An 18,882-nucleotide genomic window follows, 5' to 3' on the forward strand; every position below is an offset into this window, starting at 1 on the left:
TGATCATGATTTATTTATTTTTATTTAGTCCCCCCTATGTATATCTAGGTACTTTTTACATTTTATTTTGACCACATGGGTATTTTGTTTTTGATTGTTTTTGGGAAGCATGTTATTTTTTGTTATTGTATTTTTTTTTTCCTGCGGGTATTCTGGATTGATACAATATTTTATTGAACTGTTTCAGTGAGGGGAGGTACTTAGTTTACAAGTTTTTTGGAACAGGGTTATTGTTTCATTTTCTCGTATTTTGTTACTTTAGACTTTGATATATAAATATTTATTTATTTTATGTAGTATTTTGCCTCGGTAGTTCATTCGTGTATTATAGTTACATTCGATATTGCATTTCCAATCCTATTTTAGTATAATGCCTTTTATGAGATGTTTAAGCTTTGCATCACACCTGCAGTACCAAATATTAACTTTGCAATAGAGAGACATCCTCTGCAGAAGGCTGCAAAACATGCAATTAGTGCGTAGCTAAAGAGAGGTTAGTTCCTATTTGCGGCAAGTGATCACCGAAAGAAATAAGAGCCAATCATAACGGCTACCAGTCGAAATCACTTTCGTTCCTTTGGTTCTAGGTGTGAAGGGTCGACATACCGCAGACATACCGCATGCAAAAGAAGACCAGCCAAATTATTTGTCGATGTGTGATTGTGAATGTTTGTGAGAGAAAGCAAAGTTGCTTCGCAATTTCAGAACAGGTCAAACACCGTTTATATTTGTTCAACAACACAAATACCAACCAGCTGAAAAGTAATCTAGCATTAAATTGCCAGCTCAAGTTTATACGCCTTTAAAATGGACATACAGTGATTAAGTAAGGCAATTGTGTTTTAGTCAAAACGTCTTTAAAATATTTCCCCATGATATCCGCCAAGTGACACACTTCAAGATGGCCATTATTTTCGTCATGATGGGCGGGTCGTGTTCGGTGAGGCAGGCATGTCCGCTTTCTATGTCTACAGTATGGGGATGCTCAACTGGTCTCTCCTCCTACCTTCAATGAAAGTTGAACTAGTCGGGAGCCGGCTCTGAGCAGCGACTGCGCCACAGGGGGAGCCAGGGCTGGCTGGAGACGTCGATGTGTTGGCCGCACCCGGCAGGTGAGTCTGATACTGGGCTTATTAAGAGAGCCGGGGAAGGGGAGTTGCGTTATGGTCTGAACGAATTGACTGCCAGCGTAGGCACCTGCCATAGCTCGTACTTTACCAGTAGTTGTCGGCGGTAGGGGCGGCGCTGTGAAATGTCGGATGCCAGGCACGGAGAAGGTGGGGCGTGATGGCATGTAGTGTGCGCACATCTGTATTATCATGAGATGGTCACGCTGTCGGAGCTGGCATACAGCTCTAGTGCACCTGCTTCTGTGCGTTTTTAGCACTAGTTTCGCTGTATGCGCTTTCTCTCTATCCTTAACATACGGATTCTGCTTTCCGTTCGTGCTTCCTCTTATTTTCGTTAGCTCCCCGCCTTTTATTGTTTCTTTCTTGTGCCTCTTGTACCTTTACCCTTCCTGTGCTCTTTTCCGTATGTTGTCATTTGCCGCTTGTATTATATTATTTTAAAAAAAGAAGTGTGTTCTCGTTTTTATTTTCCTTACCCTCTCCCCTCTTGCTGTGTCTTTTTTTTTATTGTATAGTCTGTGTTTGTTGTTCGTGCATTACGATCCCTTCTTTCATCTATTCCACGCACTCTCGCTTATTCGTATTAAATCTCATTTCCACCTTTTCCGATCTATTCTCGATTCTGTCCCCTTACTTCTCCTTAACATATTGTGTTAATTTCGTCTACCTTTTTTACTTTCCTCCTTCCCACTTTTTCTTTTTTATTTAAGCGTACCGTAGATATTTTTATTGACAGGTGTGCCACTACACAATTTTTTAATATTGTGGACACTATTTTGGACGTCTAGTGACTAGTTTCACATGCACCTAAGTAGCTGTGGTTTCACAATAATAAGTAGCGTTGTTATAATGGTTGATACATCCAGTACTGCCATGAAGCAAAACTTGCCTAATGCTCATATGTATTGTACCGTTTGTCATCGGCCAGTGATAGAAGATGGAATTCATTCATGTAGACGTTTGGTCTGTTGAGTTGGGTAACAATAGAAACGTTGTACCATGAGGCTGCGAGCCCGTTCTGTAGAGCATTACTGTACATTAGTTATTCTTTGACATTGAAACAGATGAACAGGTTACAAACTCGGCCCAAAGATCTAATAAGCTACGCCACTTCCGCAACTTCTATGGAAAATGTTGAAATATAGCAGACAGTCCATCAGCTGTGAATGTGTCAGCCATGTGGTTGCCTCATGTTCTCAATGAACTTGTACCAATAAGATCTCTTGAAATATACTGTATTAGTCTGACAACTTGTTTTTTCCTTGTGAGTCAATACTCTTTTTATCACACTTCTGGCGAATTTAATGTTAAATGAGCACACACGATAACCAGTGTTATTTGTTTACCTTGTGTAGCAACTTATTTACATAATGATTTACTCACACAACCTATATTTAGGTTCCATTTTGTAATCTGTTTTGAAGATTTTGAAATTTGTTTTTAAAGTATTAGATTTAAATCGTTGTTTATAGTGACGTTGTTCCCATTTTTATTCTTAATTACCCAAGGTATAGATTATCGAAATTGTCAATCAAATTGCTTATACAACCATTATCTTTAATATGCTATTATTTTTCTCTGAAGGACACAGCCATCCTACAGAGTAATGGTTAATCTATTACTTCAAATCTCTCAAGCACATCCATTAATACATCTGCATAATGCTTTACACTTTGCATGCAAAACTTGGCCTGTGTGGTGTGACCCAGCAGTACCCCACAACTGAGGCTGTCTGCCATTGTCTCCTCTTGCTTAATCTGATAATTCCGTTTTCTCTGTTTTATTGCTTAGTATGACACATTTAATTATTTCCACAGTTTTTAAGAGGATTATCGGATTTACAATATCAGTTAAAACCAGTGTAGATGCAACCAGCTTTCCACTTTTCAAAACAAAATTTATTGAAACAAAATAATCTCTTGTTTGATTTAGTAGCAGACACTGTGGTGTCCATATCAATTAACCTAGGGGCATATGTATGAAGCCCATTTCCCGTTAGCAAACGGGCCGATTCTCAGAATTGGCCCGTTAGCGAGCGGGGAAAAAGCCTTTTGGGATGTATCATCTCAAAAGGCCCTCGCAAAAAAGGAAATCGCTAAATTAGCGATTCCTTATTTTGAGAAAGCATGTAAGAAATTGCGATTCCTTAAATGCGATGTAAAGAACCCAAGTTGTGCGATTTCTCCTTAAGAAATCACCACCAACTTCAAGTTGGTGGTAATTAGCGATCTCTTTGAATAATGCATTTTTCAATGTGCCATGTGGCGCACATACATGCCCTTAGGGCATGTATGTGTGGCACAAGTGCACACATGCACATTTCAGGGGTGCATCAGGGTGTCCTTTTGACACCCTGGCACCCCTTGAAATTGCATTCTCAATTTGGGATTCTCTAATTGAGAATCGCAAATTGAGAATGTCTTCCCATTCATTCCTATGGGCCTCCTAGCCCATAGGAATGAATGGGAAGGTATTCCTTATTTGCGAATCTCAATTTGCGATTCGCAAATAAGTAATATGTGGGATTCGCAAAATTAATTGCAAATCCCACATGCATTGCATTTTGCGATTCCCTAAAAATCGCAATTTGAGAATCGCAAAATGCGTTTTTCATACATATGGTCCCTAGTCTGTTATTCACAGTTAACCATTATCTCACTATAAATTACCTAGTCTTGGGAATGTGATATTTCGTAGGAGTATCAAAGTCTAGTATTTTTACTTGGTACCCTATTAGAATGTCCCAGACAAAATTTGTTTGAGTTAACTTTTATTGCTCACAGTAATCTATATAGTTCCTTATCAGTATTGAGCCCATATATAACCGTATGGAGTTTGTTTGTGCAGTGTCCTGAGTTCTCTTAATTTGGTCTTAATTACCTCATCTTGTATCCGCTTTAATTTGATTAATACACAAACATTTTATGTCTTTGATATTTTCTAGTCTAAATGCAAATACGTTGGGTTCTCAGCTTCCTTACTCTTAAGTGCCCTGCTGTGCTCTTTCACTCTGTCTATTACAATGATGTTAGAACCAACATATTGAAGTCCATATATACACATTGTCTTATAGGCGCAAATAGCTGTATTAAGATTAATAAAGGATTTTCTTGAAATCTGTTTACCACAATTTTTGATAAATTCCTATCGTCTGTCAATTACATATTTACAACATACACATTTATTTCCTTTGTAATCCTTTGACTGTCATTTTGAAATTCACTCCCCATCTTTTAGTTTGTTCTTATGGTATTTGAAAGTGATTGTTTCAAGGATGTTGCTTTATGGAATACTATCAGTGGTCTGTCAGAGAAAGTAGATTGCAACCTCTGAATAATATGCCATTGAGGTACTTTGCTTGTTGCTGTTGCCTAATTCCAAAAATCTTAATGTATTATTCATATTTCAAATAACCTATGTGTTCACCTTATTTCGTAGATAATATTTGGATAGAGCAAATAATACATAAGGCCATAATGTGTTAATCTCCTTCAATATTACAAATTCTTCAATTAGTATTTAATCAAAGCTTATTGTCTTAGTGGCACAAGCCTAACACAGAGAGCTGTCTTAAGTGAGGTCTCGTAAAATCTTGTCTTATTATTGGCAATAGTGCATTAACCAAATTGTGTTCTGTCTTGTGTTCACTACATCATTTATCAGTCAGTCTGTCAAGAAGCTTTTATTCGGTTAGTATAAATACAACCATATAAGCTGAACTCACATAATAATATACAATAAAAATTTATGACACATATTTGACTTAATTACAATCTAATGACAGATCACTGAACCGGGACCAGTATCTCGCACGGAGTGATAAAGCACCAAACATAAATACACATCGATAAAATAAAATCCGACAGATGTCGCTAATAAGTAAATAGATGTTGCAAGGTAAACTTGGAATCAAACGGAATTATAAACTCCCCTTTGCTAATAAAGTGATATGTGCATAGTACAAAATTTAGGCAATCATATTTACATTAGTATATTATTACTCCAGGAACAAAAATTCCGTAATTTAGGAATCATTCCATACCAGAAATAAAGTGACGTATGCCTAAGTATAAAATCCATGACCTGGTAGAAAACACCCCCATGCCATAGTAAAAGCTAATGCACAAGTTCAAACGTAACAGGATAACCTTACACATGTTATTACAACAATGTGTAAGATGGCATGTAAAAACATAAAACTATCTAGAGCACCACCATACAATCATAGTATACTTATACACATCTGCATGATAGCCATTATAAAGCGCATTTCTCATAATCATAAAATTATGGATTTCCTGGCAGCTCTACACTTCAAAATAAAAGATGCAACATAGAAGCAGACGTCTGGGCTTTGAAGGGAACATAATAAGTTCACAGCGTCTGCTGTTAAACGGATATTATATTTTAAAAGGATAGGTTTCAAATAAAACTTCCTTAAGAATACATAAAACTTGCAGAATAGCAGGAAATGGCAACAGCTTTGTTTAGAGACGTTATCACAAGGGCAGTTTGAATTGGAACCTGCCCCTATTACAGGGAAGGATACTAGATGATGTACAATGCCCAGTCTTAAACGTACTAATACAAATCGGTGCGATTTATTAGTCACATCCACCAAGTACGACTGAAGCCCACTCTTAAGGCTAAGCTGCGTATAAAATACAAAAGTTTTTTGGGTCCGAAGTTGTTGACTTCTTTCTTCCGTCTTATACAATATAAAAGTGTCTTTAATTTCCTGCTTTGAAAGAGGTATTATATGCTCTGAATGAATATTAATTCCAAACAAAGTATTATACCAAAAAATGATATAATTTAACCACAGAATACGATGACATAGATCTAACTTAAGGCAGTCTTTAATTACAGACTGTTTGAACGCAGTTTCCTTTTTATGCCATATTGCACGCCATAGTAATAGGGGGCGTACTGCAGCCAAATCAGAAATATATTTAAGGCCAGTTTCCTGATGAATCAAGTCTGTGGAAGCTGCAGCTGGGACACATAGCAGTCGTTTAAGGAAACTGTTTTCATTTATCTGGAGTTGGGCAGTAGAGGAATAACCCCATAATCCAGCTCCATATAAAGCTGAAGAGACACATCTCGCATTATATATGGTGACCATGTCCTTTATTCTATGGTCCCCTATTTTCGTTGCAAAACGAAAAATACCATTAGAATTCCTATTTACTTTATGTCCAATATTTACTTGCTCGTTAGTCCATTTGCCGTTACCATCAAAATTAATACCTAAATAGCAGAATGTCTTAACAGCTTGGATCTTTGAACCTTCTAGAAAAAAGGAGCGTGGTGACTTCAATTTTTTGCCGCATGTCATAGTGAAAGTCTTTGATTTATTAATCAGCAATTTCCTACCATTTATAAAAAGAGTAAAAGCGTCGATGAGACGTTGTAGTCCCAAAGGGGTGCGGGAAATTAGGACCGCGTCGTCCGCGTATAACAATACCGAAACGACCATATTATCAATTTTGGGGGCGTCGGCTGGAATGTTATTTAAAATAGATGCAATTTGATTAATAAAAAGAGAATAAAAAAGGTGCCATAACACATCCTTGCCTTATGCCTCTACGCACAGTAAAGAAGGGAGTTCGCTCGCCAGTGGGCCCGTAGCGTACACTGCAAGAGTTTTTCGTATAGCCTTGCTAGGAAGAATACAATCTCCTTCGGTGCTCCAAGGTCGAGCAGTACTGACCAAAGGAGCGAGTGGTCCACTAGATCAAATGCGCTGCTCAAGTCAGCGAAGCATAAAAACAAATTACCTCCTTTCACTATAGTATATTTATTGATAAGCAAATCCAAATTAAGGCATTGCTCGATAGTCCCAATGCCTTTCCTGAACCCATAATTGAACTGGGGTCAATACACTTGAATCTGCAGCCCAATCTTCCAGTCTTTTTAAAAGTACCCTACTTAGTACTTTAATTGAAGAATCTAACAATGAAATTGGACGGTAGTTACATGCTTCAGATCGTGATCCCTTCTTATGTAGGGGGACAATCAATGATTCAGCCCATGATTTTGGAAAATTCCCCTCAGATGCAGCATTAAAAATTCTTGTCAGGATTGGTGCCCAGAGATCCATTTCGTCTTTATATAAATCAATCGGGACACCATCCGGGCCTGGTGCCTTGCCCCCTTTACTGTTTTTCATCCCTTCTCGCACCTCGTCGACGCCAATCATTAATGGCATAAAAGGCCAAATAGAATCATTTGATAAAAACTGATCTAAGAAAACCTTATCTGGGTTAAAAATGTTAGAAAAGTGTTCTATCCACTCCGTGCAATTGACATAGGACGTCAGCTCAGGGATATGATCATCCTTTAAAAAGGGACTATTTATAATTTCCCAAAAAAGTTTTTTACATTTTTAGTATCACTTGCAAAGCCTAGCTTATCCCAGGCATCTATTCTCATCGCCTTTTTGTGGGCAAGGACAGCTTGTTTATAGGCATATCGCAATTTACGGACTAAGATTTGGTCACGGGGCTTGGACCTTAGGACCGACTTTAGATTAGTTAATATCTCCGTACATTCGGAGTTGAACCACTTCTTTCCGACTTGTTTTGGACCTTTGGATTTCCGAGTTAATATATCACTTGCCACCTTATTAATATTAGAGAATTCCATACATAATTTACCAGGGGTAACCTCATCCCTTAGACAGTAATTAATACTGTCTCTACAGTTACTAACCACAGCCGATTGGATCTTATATGGGTCTACACCATCCCATTTAATTCTCATACCGTTCGGCCTGATGGGGAGAATATCTGTAATTGTATAATCATTATTAATCAGTTTGTTACCCCATGCCAACAGGTCTATGGAAATACTGTTGTGGTCACTAACCACCTGTTCGGTTATCCAAAGGTCCACATATGGACTGTTCCTAGTTAGTAAGATGTGATCAATATTACTATTTGCATGGGAGGAGCCTAGCGCGCATCCAAGATGGTCGCGTGAGCACAGGGCTCCCCGGACCCTTGCTGCTCCTCGGAATTTATCCTGAGAATATCCTGATGTGGTTTGTGGAATCTGGCAGATGAAGACCGGCTGAGCACGTATCTCTTTTCAGAACTCGAATCGGACCTGGGAATCCTGAGTTGTCGTTGTTCGAACTTTTGGGACCCACCCGACGGAGGTGCCCGGGGCGAAGGTGAACCGTGGAGCCGTGTCGTAATTGAACAACAGCGGCTGCAGTGCGGTGCCAGTGGCCGCTCTACCACTTTCGGTTTCACTTTCGGACTTCAGGGGGCTGGCCTGCGAATGCACTTGATGTGGCGGGGTGTTTCCTTGGCCTCTGCGCGAGGCCTTGTCTCCACCTGCCACTAGTGTGCCCATCGCCTTGGGTCCCCCCGCACCGCTATATTGTGGTCTCTGGTGAGGCGCTGGTCTGCGGTGCCGGTGCCCCTACGACTCTTGATCGGCGGTCCCCTTCGGTGTCCGTGACCACATGGGGGGCAAGGGGGGCCCCGAGGGGCGTAAGACTAAGGCCTCCCTCCGCGGGGGACCGGTCCAGGCCAACAACATGGACCGCTACACTCAGGGCAGAGGGTCCCCTGGAGCGACCGCCCCCCCCCCGGATGCCGTCGGTGGTGGCACGACCGTCTCTCCGGAGCTCTCCCTGCAGGACATCATGGGCGCCATTGATGGCATCAGGGAAACCATCGCCACGCAATACGAGGCCCTGGCTCGTAAAATCGACACGGTGGCAATCGATGTCACCTTAATTCGGGCAGATCTCTCCAAAACTAATGAGAGGGTTCAGGCGCTCGATGTGCGGACCTCCACCCTTGGTACGGATGTGTCGGACCTGCAGGCCGCGCTTGGTGACATTAAGGCGGTCAACGACCAGATGGCCCGGCGGCTGGAGGACTTCGAGGGACGGGCCCGACGCAACAACATCCGTGTCATAGGCGTACCGGAGTCCTCCGACAACCGCCCGGTTGACCTCCTGGTTGAGGAACTCATCCTCCAACAGTTGGCCCCTGCAGGCCTAAGTAAGTTCTTTGCCGTGGAGCGGGCCCATCGAGTTCCGGGCGGTCGGCCACGGCCGGGGGCCCCCCCGAGGCCTATCGTGGCCAAACTGTTCCACTATAGAGACCGAGATGCGATTCTGCAGGCCTCACGGGTCCACGGCCCGGTGCGTCATGAGAACTCATCCATTAACTTTTATCCGGACTTTACCCAACTTGTCCAGAAACAGCGGATGGGATTCCAGGGGGTGAAGCGCCGTCTCCGTGAACTGGGCCTAAAGTACTCTATGCTCTACCCTGCAAAACTCCGAGTGGAACATGAGGATCGGACTGCCTTTTTTGACTCTCCTGTGGCCGTGAGTGACTGGCTGGACTCGCTGCCGGACAGAGGTGACCGTCCCGGGCCCTCTGCAGGCGCCAAAGGTGACGGGTCCCCTTTGGAGTGACTTTTGGTCCTTGATTTTGCCATTTTGCATTGTTCAGCTGGGTTTTACTTCTTTTGTTCATTTTGTCTCACTAGGACCTGTGTGGGGGGCGGGCGGGGACGGGTCCCTTTCCTCCTCCGGGATCTTTTCGTAGAATGGGGTTAGTAGGGCGACAGGCACACTGCAAGTTGGGGGGGTTTTCTGGCCCGCAGGGGTGCAGGGTGGGGGGAGTTGGATTTGGGGGGGGGTTGGGGGGGGGTTGGGGGGAGGGAGGGGTTGTTTTGCTGTGTGTTTTTTGTACGCAGGGCGAGGTATTGATTTTTGTCCAGATTCGGGAACTGTGCTACTGACTGGGGGGCCTTTGATCTATTGGAGGGGATGGGGGGGGGGCGGGTTGAGACTGATGTCATGGAACGTCAATGGGTTGGGGGACCGTATCAAACGGGGTGTAGTACTGCAGTATTTGCGTCGTCTTACTCCTGATGTGGTGTTTATCCAGGAGACGCATCTGGTTGGCAATGTCTGTCATGCAATGAACAGGGGGGGATACCGCCTCGTGGCCCATTCTGGTTCCAGGGGGGCGGGCATTCTCCTGCGATCCTCACTTCCGTTGGATATCACTAGGGTAATCTCGGATGACAGAGGGCGCTATGTGTGTCTGACTGGGAGGTGGGAGGGGCAGCCCCTTTCCCTGGTCTCAGTTTACGTCCCCCCGGGCCTCCAGAACTCCACCTTCGCGGACTTGGGTCGAATGCTGCTTGAACTTCCGGATGGTCTTTTGCTTATGGGCGGGGATTTTAATTCGGTGGTTTCGGGTGACCTGGATCGTCACCCACCCAGGGCCCTCCCCGCTGCCCAGGCATGGCTTGGTGGCCTGCTGGAGACCTTCGGCCTGGTGGATAGCTGGAGATTAATGCATCCGACCCAATGTCAGTACACCTTTCACTCTGGGGCGCATGGGAGTCTTTCTAGGTTAGACTATTTCCTTATGCCCGCGGCACAGACTGGTCGGATTCGGGAGGTTAGGCACCTGGCGCGGGGTATTTCCGATCATTCCCCGCTGTGGCTGCTCTTTGACACCGAGTCGCGGTCTGCAGGGCGGATTGCTCCCATTAACCCGTGGTACCTGCGAGACCCTATGACTCGCGACAGCCTGGTTAAGGCTATGGACCAATACTTCCTTGAAAACGAGGGGTCGGTGTCGTCTGCAATGTCCCTGTGGGAAGCCTTTAAAACCGTAATCCGCGGACACGCCCTCTCCCAGATAGTGGTGGCTAAGAAGCTCAAGAGTGAGGCAGTGGTGAAGCTGGAGACTGACATCTCGGGGCTGGAGTCGGCCTTGGAGACGGGTGTCACTCCGGACGGGCTCCATGCCCTCAGCCTGAAACAGTTTGAATACAGGTCTCTTGTCACTGACGCCGCCAAAACGATGTATAGGGAGCAGCAGGGTCGATTGTATGATGCCGGGGACAAGGCGGGAAAGTTGATTGCGTGGCTGGATAGGAAGGAGAGAGTGAATCGTGTGGTCCCGGAGCTGTGTGTCTCGGATGGAGTGTGTGTGACTGAGCCTGGTGAGATTGTGGAATGTTTCGCTGACCACCTCCGGGCCGTGTACTCCCCGGTGACTGATAGGGATGAAGAAGACTCTCGCCTTCTGCTGAGGGATATTGCTTTGCCCGGCCTGTCTGTCGAAGACCGTGAGCAGCTGGACGCCCCCTTGTCTGTAGATGAAATTGCAACTGCGATTCGGTCCCTTCGTTCGGGCAAGGCGATGGGTCCCAACGGGCTGCCTATTGAATTATATAAGTTGCGCCCGGATAAACTCGCGCCCTTCCTCCGTCGTATGTTTCAGGAGTCCCTTGAGGCAGGCTCCCTTCCTGACGACCAACGTCTGGCTACGATAGTCGTGATCCCCAAGGACGGTAAGCCACGAGACCGCTGTGCCTCCTACAGGCCTATTTCGCTGCTAAATGCAGAGCCTAAAATCCTGGCTAAAGTCCTTGCCAATCGTTTGTTGAGCGTCATCTGCGATTTGATTCATCCTGATCAATGCGGCTTCATCCCTCACCGTAACACCGCTCTTAACTTGCGGCGTCTTCACGGCGCCCTCGCCAGGGCGGAGTACCTCTCCGAACCAGCCGTGCTGGTTTCTTTAGACGCCACGATGGCCTTTGACACCATCGAGTGGCCATTCCTCTGGGCTGTCTTGACCAAATTCGGCTTTGGGGAGGGATTTCTTGGCTGGGTGAAGCTTCTTTACACGGGACCCATGGCTCAGGTGGTAGTTAATGGGCGGGTCTCTCGGCCCTTCGCTCTCGGTAGGGGTACGAGGCAGGGGTGCCCGTTGTCCCCTCTGCTCTTTGCTCTTGCCTTGGAGCCGCTCGCTGCTTGGCTCCGCTGGGAGCCCTCGATCAGAGGGATCCGGTGGGCCCCGGGCTTCGAGGATCGGGTCTCGTTGTATGCGGACGATATTCTCCTGTATCTCACCTCGCCGCGGCAGTCGCTTAATGTTCTCTTTGATGTTCTGACTTCCTTTGGGAGAAATTCGGGTCTAACGATCAACTGGTCTAAATCCTGTGTCTATCCTATCTCCGGTGACCCTCCTCTCTTGCCGCCTCGGCTTCCGATCCAATTATCTCTGTCCGGCTTTAAATACCTGGGAATATACGTCTCGATGGACCCGGTGGCTCGCTATGAGCAGAATCTCCTGCTTCCACTTCGGCGTTTGAGGGAGGACACGGCTCGGTGGTGTAAGCTGCCCTTGTCCCCGCTGGGTCGAGCAGCACTGTTTAAAATAATGTCCCTTCCCAGATTTCTCTATGCACTTCAGAACTCCTTCGATGTTATTCCTGTGTCCTACTTTCGGGAGGTGGAGAGCCTGCAGAGGAGACTGGTGTGGGACGGACGGGCGCGTATCGCTCTGGCAAAGCTTACTCTCCCCTGGTACGACGGGGGCATCGCGCTTCCCGACATTCGCAGGTATTATTGGGCCTCACAGCTGTCGGCCATTAACCATGCCACGTATGCGCCTGGCTTGAATCCGGCGTATGAGATGGATAAATTCCTGCTTCCCGGCGGAAACTATAACAGGGCACTTTACTCCAGCTCGGCTGGACGGACCCTTACGGGCCCTACTAAGATTGCGGTACGGATCTGGAAGGCGGCCAATGTAGCCTTGGGCTGGAGTGAGCGATTAACATGTGCTACTCCTCTGTTTGCCTCCGACCGCCTGGGAAGCCTCTGGACAACGAAGGGGTTTGAACGTTGGGACACGATTGGTATTAGTAGAGTGGGAGACTTATGGATTAAGGGTGCTGTTAAAACATTCGCGGCGCTCCAGAGCGAATACGAACTTACGGAAAGGGAGTTCTTCCGCTACGCCCAGATTCGGCATGCCCTGCTCTCTGTTTTTGGGGAAGGGACCACGATCCCGGCTTCTTCGCCCCTCGAGGACAGCATACTCGATGGTCATGTCCCCGACAGTACTATTTCATTAATTTATAAAAAACTTATCAATAATCGGGCTGACCTCTTGGTGCGCCTCCGGGAGGCGTGGACGGGGGATGGGGTGGAACTGGACGACGAGGACTGGCAGTCCGCACTGTCGTCCCCCAAGGAAGTGGCCATTCCAGCCCGTCTCCGCCTGGTCCAACTTAAGATTCTCCACCGGGTGTATGTGACGGGTCCCCGTTTGGTCTCGGGATTTTCTGAAGACGGGCTCTGTAAGCGGGGATGTGGACTCAGAGCCACCTTTCTCCATATCCTTTGGGAGTGTCGCGAGGTGGCGGAATACTGGCGCCGGGTTCATGTGGTCATGGGACAAGTCACCGGGGTTGTGCTGCTGCCGGAGGTGCGTCGCTGTGTCCTGAATGTGTGGGAGCCCAATGATTATAATGCGGCTCAGACTCGGTGGGCGGCCCTGGGGAACATGATTGCCAAGAGAGATATAGCGCAGCTTTGGGGTTCCCAGCGGCCTCCCACCGTGTCCGTATGGAAGGAGAACATGGACTGGTGCATGTTCAGGGAGAAGACTGTGTATGTGGCTCGTGGTAAACCGGGGGCATGGGGTAGAATCTGGGGGCAATGGAACGCGTATCGTGGGGGTATCTGTATTCCCCCCCTAGTGGACACCGATATTGCTTTGTCCCCCTGACCCTTGATGGTTCCTTGCGACTTTTGGAATAACCGAATATAGACGTTCCTCTCCCGTGAACCCCCCCCCCCGACCTATCATTACTCCTTCCTCTTGATAGCTATTTGAAGGTCAGAAGTAGAGTCCCCCGGATGTAGCCTGACCCACATTTTTTTTTGCCCTTACGCCTCGCCTTTTGTTTTTATTTGTTATTTATGTTAAACCTATGTATCCTGCTTCCCTAGGACTATCCGGAGCCATGTACGGGGCTGGACCCCGGGAGTCGACTACTGCCTTAACATCTGTATGATCCTTTCTGAATCTAGCGGCCGGCCCTGGTGGTTGTAGGCCCATGCTTGTAATTGATTTATTGTTCAATAAAATTTTCACAAAAAAAAATAAAAAAATATTACTATTTGCTTCCCTACCAGTGAATGATGGACATTTGATATGGCCCTTTCTCTCGGTGCAATCCAATAGCTCAAGATCGAATTTGGCCATTAAAGCATTAAGGGTCATGCCATAATCACAATGTGGGAAATGTAACATGTCATCCTTAGTCCCTGCGGTGGTCAAGTAAGACTTCATGTAACCACAAGACTTAGTAAATGTGGTGGGACAAGCTTGAATATTAAAATCACCTACCCACACAACAACAGCCAGCTTAAATGAAATATTTAATACCCTGTCCAACTCTTTTTCCAGTGAAACTAGACAAGCTCCCCTATCCCTGCGAAAATTATTATTGTAAAAGTTAATTAGTACCAAATCCTTTCCAACAGGGAATGATAGGCGCAGAACTTGACTATGGGTGTCAATGAAAGAATAAGAAATAATTTTACATCCAATCAATTTAGTTGAAATAAGCAACAATAATCCACCCTTAGCTCTACCCATTAAGGAGGGTATCGCATTAACACAATGTGAGGTGTAACCTTCCACAGCGACATAATCTGTACTCCATGTTTCTTGAAAACAAATTATGTCACTTCCGCGGGTAATGAAATCTTGCCAAAAGGGAGTACCTAATTTATTTCCAAGACCTGCGACGTTCCAGGTTGTTAATGAATACCCTTCTTGAGTTATGGCGGTTTTGTCAATATGCCTATTTGTAGGTACTTCTATATTCATGATAGGCTCTCTAGGTATGCTAACTGTTAAGATGTCAGGCTCGCTAGAGTCCTTTATAACCGGTAACCCATTCATCATAGTAAAATCCTGACGATTATTAATGACTTCACTTTGCCTTGTAATTATGTTATGGTTCACCGTAATCCCCTTATCAATATTTCCCACTATATTACCCACTATAGTTCCATGTCAATCATTATCCTCCATTTGTGTCAGACATTGAAACCTATTATAAAGTGGTAAGGGGGAAAACACAGAGCTAGCAGCTGGCTCCATAGGCAGCCACTTGTTCCTAGCGTGAGAAACCCTATGACCAGAAACGGAGTTATTAAACACAGGGAATTTGTAAAAATAGGCAAGTGGCAAGAGGGCTGTGTTGTATTCCCAGCTGGAGGGCGGGGGGGCTCTGGATAAAACTTTATGAACCCATAATGGTGATCCAAAATTGATTATAACACAGTCCCCTTCAAAACCTTTAGATGTAGGACCTATCCAACCCACTCTTTGAGTAAGTAAGATCTGGTCTGCATCTAAGATTGAAAACCCACAATTTTTACTTAACCAATAAAGGGTTTTATTTTTAAGAGAGGCATTTGTTTCAAGTTGCCCTTTCCGTAATCTGGGGACATTACACAGAACTGCGACATATGCTCCACATTCAGGTGGCAGATTCATTACAGAAGGAACATTATTGCTTTTAAAATCTTCAGGTTGACGTGTACCCCTTAAATGATCTGTCATTGGGCCTCCTTGCTTCTCGGTGCCTTCCATAGGGATAGCAACTTTTTCCGACAAAGCTATACCATTCCCTTCATGGCTTCCCCCAACAGTTAAATTACTACTGTTATTGTTGGTGCTATGAGGTAAAGTACTTGGAGCTAAATGATGTATAACTGGACCTCTTGATTTGTCCTTAGCACCCACAGTCATATGTGAATCAGATCTAGATGCAGCTTTATTTAGAGTGGGTTCCGTTTGCGGTGCAACTAATAAAGATTGGGTAGGCTTAATTAAGTGGGGCATTTGTGTTATATGTTGTTCAATAGAATCCACCCGTACTTCTAAGTCGGAAATTTTCTCCAAAATAGGCCCTATGTGTGTCGATAATAGTGTTTCCATTTTCTCCCAAAAGCCATCCTTGCCAACCACATGTACAGTATCATCACACTGAGCATCAGGAACATTTGACTGAACTACAGGTAAATCCCCCTTACGGCCAAAAAGGTTACCTGCCTTTTTATAATAATTCCTACAGGTTTTACCCCTATGTTTATATACAGACTGTTCTTTCTCAATATGCTTTAACTTGCTTTTGGCCTTTTGCCCTCTAGTTCTGACCGGTGAAATAACAACATGAGTCGTGGCCAACTGTGGAACATTAGGCAGCAGATTAATAATATTGCCATCTAGATCAATAATGTCATTGGATAGTTGAAATCCTGTGCTTGAGTCCTGCCCCTGGAGAACAGGTGTGGTCGAAAGTCTGCTTACCCTGGGCGACAAATCAGATTGTACAATATGAGTCACTGTTGATGGCTCAGAGATTTTATGAGGGCCTGGTAATCCAACATAAGAGGTCAACAGCATGGAATCGCAAGAATTAGCCATAGTAATAGATGAATCAACCGGCAATACAGGAAGGACACAGCCAATAGGGAGTGAGAGGCGTCTTTCTGTGTTCTCTATTGCTGATGCAACAACCCCAATGGTTTTTTGAAGCATGCGGTCTATGGCTGTTAGACTTGGAAGTGGAGTATTAGTAGATGAATTCTGTCTGGTATTAGGCCGAGTGGGTCCACTTATAGGCACAGTTTTCCCCATCCTCCTAGTAAACTCGGAGGACACGAACACAATAACTAATTATTATTCCACACTGTCTTACCTAAATTGCAAGTCTATGTATCCAGAAGACCATAGGGGGTGGCCCAGCCCAGCCTCTCCCTGCCCCGGACGGCCACAGACGGCCTGCCCTCTGCCCGGGCTCAGCCCGCCGCTGCCCGCGTGCGTCCCGCGACACGGGGAATCCTCGCGGCTTTTCAGCGCCTCCGGGCGCGTTGTGGGCGGAAGTGCCCCTCGCGGGATTGTGGGTAGTGTAGTTCCGACCCCACGGTGCTCGCCACGCCAAGCGCTGCAATTTCGGTCCACCAGGACGCCTCACGGCCTCTCTCCTGCCAAATTCGGTATGTGGAACAGCCCCCCGAGGTGTTGTCAAACATAGCAGTAGCAGTTAAAATAGCTGGAGGGTGTAAAACGACACTAGTGTCGTATAGCAAGAGGACTACCCCTTATTCAATGAATCCTAAACAGTCCACATGTGCCTTAGACAATTAAAGCACCTTATCCTAAAGGACCCGACAATGCCACGGGTAGCAGCCTAAACTTGCCTGTCCGGCCGAGCAACACAGACTGTCGCCGCCCGTTTCTAAAAATCAACTCAATCCATGGGGAAACCATCAAAGCTCAACTCGTCTCCATTTATCAATGGGAGACATGCCTTTTAACCTTTTGAGCAAAGTGAGATAATATTGGTTAACAACTTTGCTTATGAGCTGTAATTTCACTCAAATTTATAATACAGTCATGGTGGGAAACAGACTGTCTCGAAAATATCTAAATTAAACAGAGAGTCTAATTCGCGAATTGAGAGGACTTGCCCTCTTTTATTCAGCTTGTTAGAAAGTAAAGCTTGATTGCGACCCCCCCCCCCCCAACAGCCCAGAAGCCTAATCACTTTGTTTGGGCAACTCTCACCTAGTCTAGTAGGGCGGCTCTGGCCATAGAAAAATGCTAGCCACTGCTCAAACAAGTTGAAGTCTAAGAGATTGAGGTGTACATTTTCTCAAATTCATTACACATCTCGACTTATCCGATTCCATAAAATTCATTCAGCTGCTCCAAAGTGAAACCATTTTGAGTATGATGCTGCTGCTATTGTTGCTGGGAGAGGGGACTCCAAGTGCCAGGAGGCGCCATTCAGCTACTCTTGGGTGCAGGACTCTTCACCTGTGCCATAAAGCGCTGCCCGACTCCTGCTGCGTGGGTCGCCATTGTTTTTGGCAGAGGGGACTCCAAGTCCCAGGACATCAAGTGCCAGGAGGCGGCGTCAGCTACTCTTGGGGGCAGGACTCTTCACCTGAACCATAAAGTGCTGCCCTGACTTCCACTGTATGGGATGCAAGCGGGCCGCACCAGGGCTAAGTGCTGGCCCGTCCTGTGCCTGTCAGCGAAGGGAGGAGACAGGACATGGCAACCCCCTTGGTGCTCGCATAAAAGCTCAAAACGAAAGTACTGTTGAGCAAGATCGGGAAGATCATAAATTCCTTATTTAGTCTGAAGACATTTCTCTATCTTTCCTGGTCAAGAGGAACTTGGTCTGAGTTAAAATTTTTCATCTTACCTCTTCTGTGTCTTTTACATCCTCCGATTTTTGTATCCTACACTGCTCAAGTAATGGGGAAACGTAAGGTCACAGCAGTCCCTTCAATGAGCACTGGGTCTACTCTTTATGGCTTCTTGCAGCCTGCAGTTGTGGTTATAGCAAAATAAATTGAGATGGCGGAACGCCGCCTGTCACTCTCTTCACAGGGAGTTCTTTTAAGGCCTACCCCGGCTACCATGCCATCTCAAAATAGGGATAGTAAATCCACCCTCATATTAGAGGAACTAAGTGCTGAAACCGTAGCAGATGTTCCTTTGCATACTCTTGTACCTACACAACATCTGGCTGAAGGTTTAACTTTAGAAGCGGGCAGTGGGGCAACTGGGGGCCTAACGGGCAAATGGAAAAGAACAATAGCAGGCTCTAAACGTAAATGACCCTGGATTACAGCTTCACCTCCTGTGCCCTAAAAAGTCATGGCAGAACCTCATGCCAACTTTAGGACATTGGAGGCTCTTGTTAGAGACCTCAAAACTACTCTTCTGGATCACATTTGAATTCATTCTTTCTAGATTGGGGGTTAGCGAATCAAAGTTAAACGTCTTGACCCTGCTTGCTCCTTATCGCAAATACAGGGGTGCCTCAAAACTCCATATTCCCGGAGGTAAGATCAGGGGTGTCTTCACCT

General features: G+C 45.6%; 1 protein-coding gene across 4 annotated transcripts in view; it reads left to right on the top strand.

Moving 5' to 3' along the window:
* Nucleotides 1–966: 966 nt before the first annotated feature.
* Nucleotides 967–18,882, top strand: part of PIK3CB (phosphatidylinositol-4,5-bisphosphate 3-kinase catalytic subunit beta) — a 965,971-nt gene continuing 948,055 nt past the window's right edge. For 2 of the 4 annotated variants that reach the window (XM_085634524.1, XM_085634523.1), the window contains exon 1: nucleotides 996–1,112. The gene's annotated coding sequence lies outside the window, so the exon portion shown is untranslated. Of the gene's footprint in view, nucleotides 1,113–18,882 lie in introns of all 4 variants that reach the window. The other 2 variants (XM_085634521.1, XM_085634522.1) reach the window with 2 other exon arrangements.

Source organism: Triturus cristatus, chromosome 11, assembly GCF_964204655.1.
Source record: "Triturus cristatus chromosome 11, aTriCri1.1, whole genome shotgun sequence".
NCBI classification, from domain to species: Eukaryota; Metazoa; Chordata; class Amphibia; order Caudata; family Salamandridae; genus Triturus; species Triturus cristatus.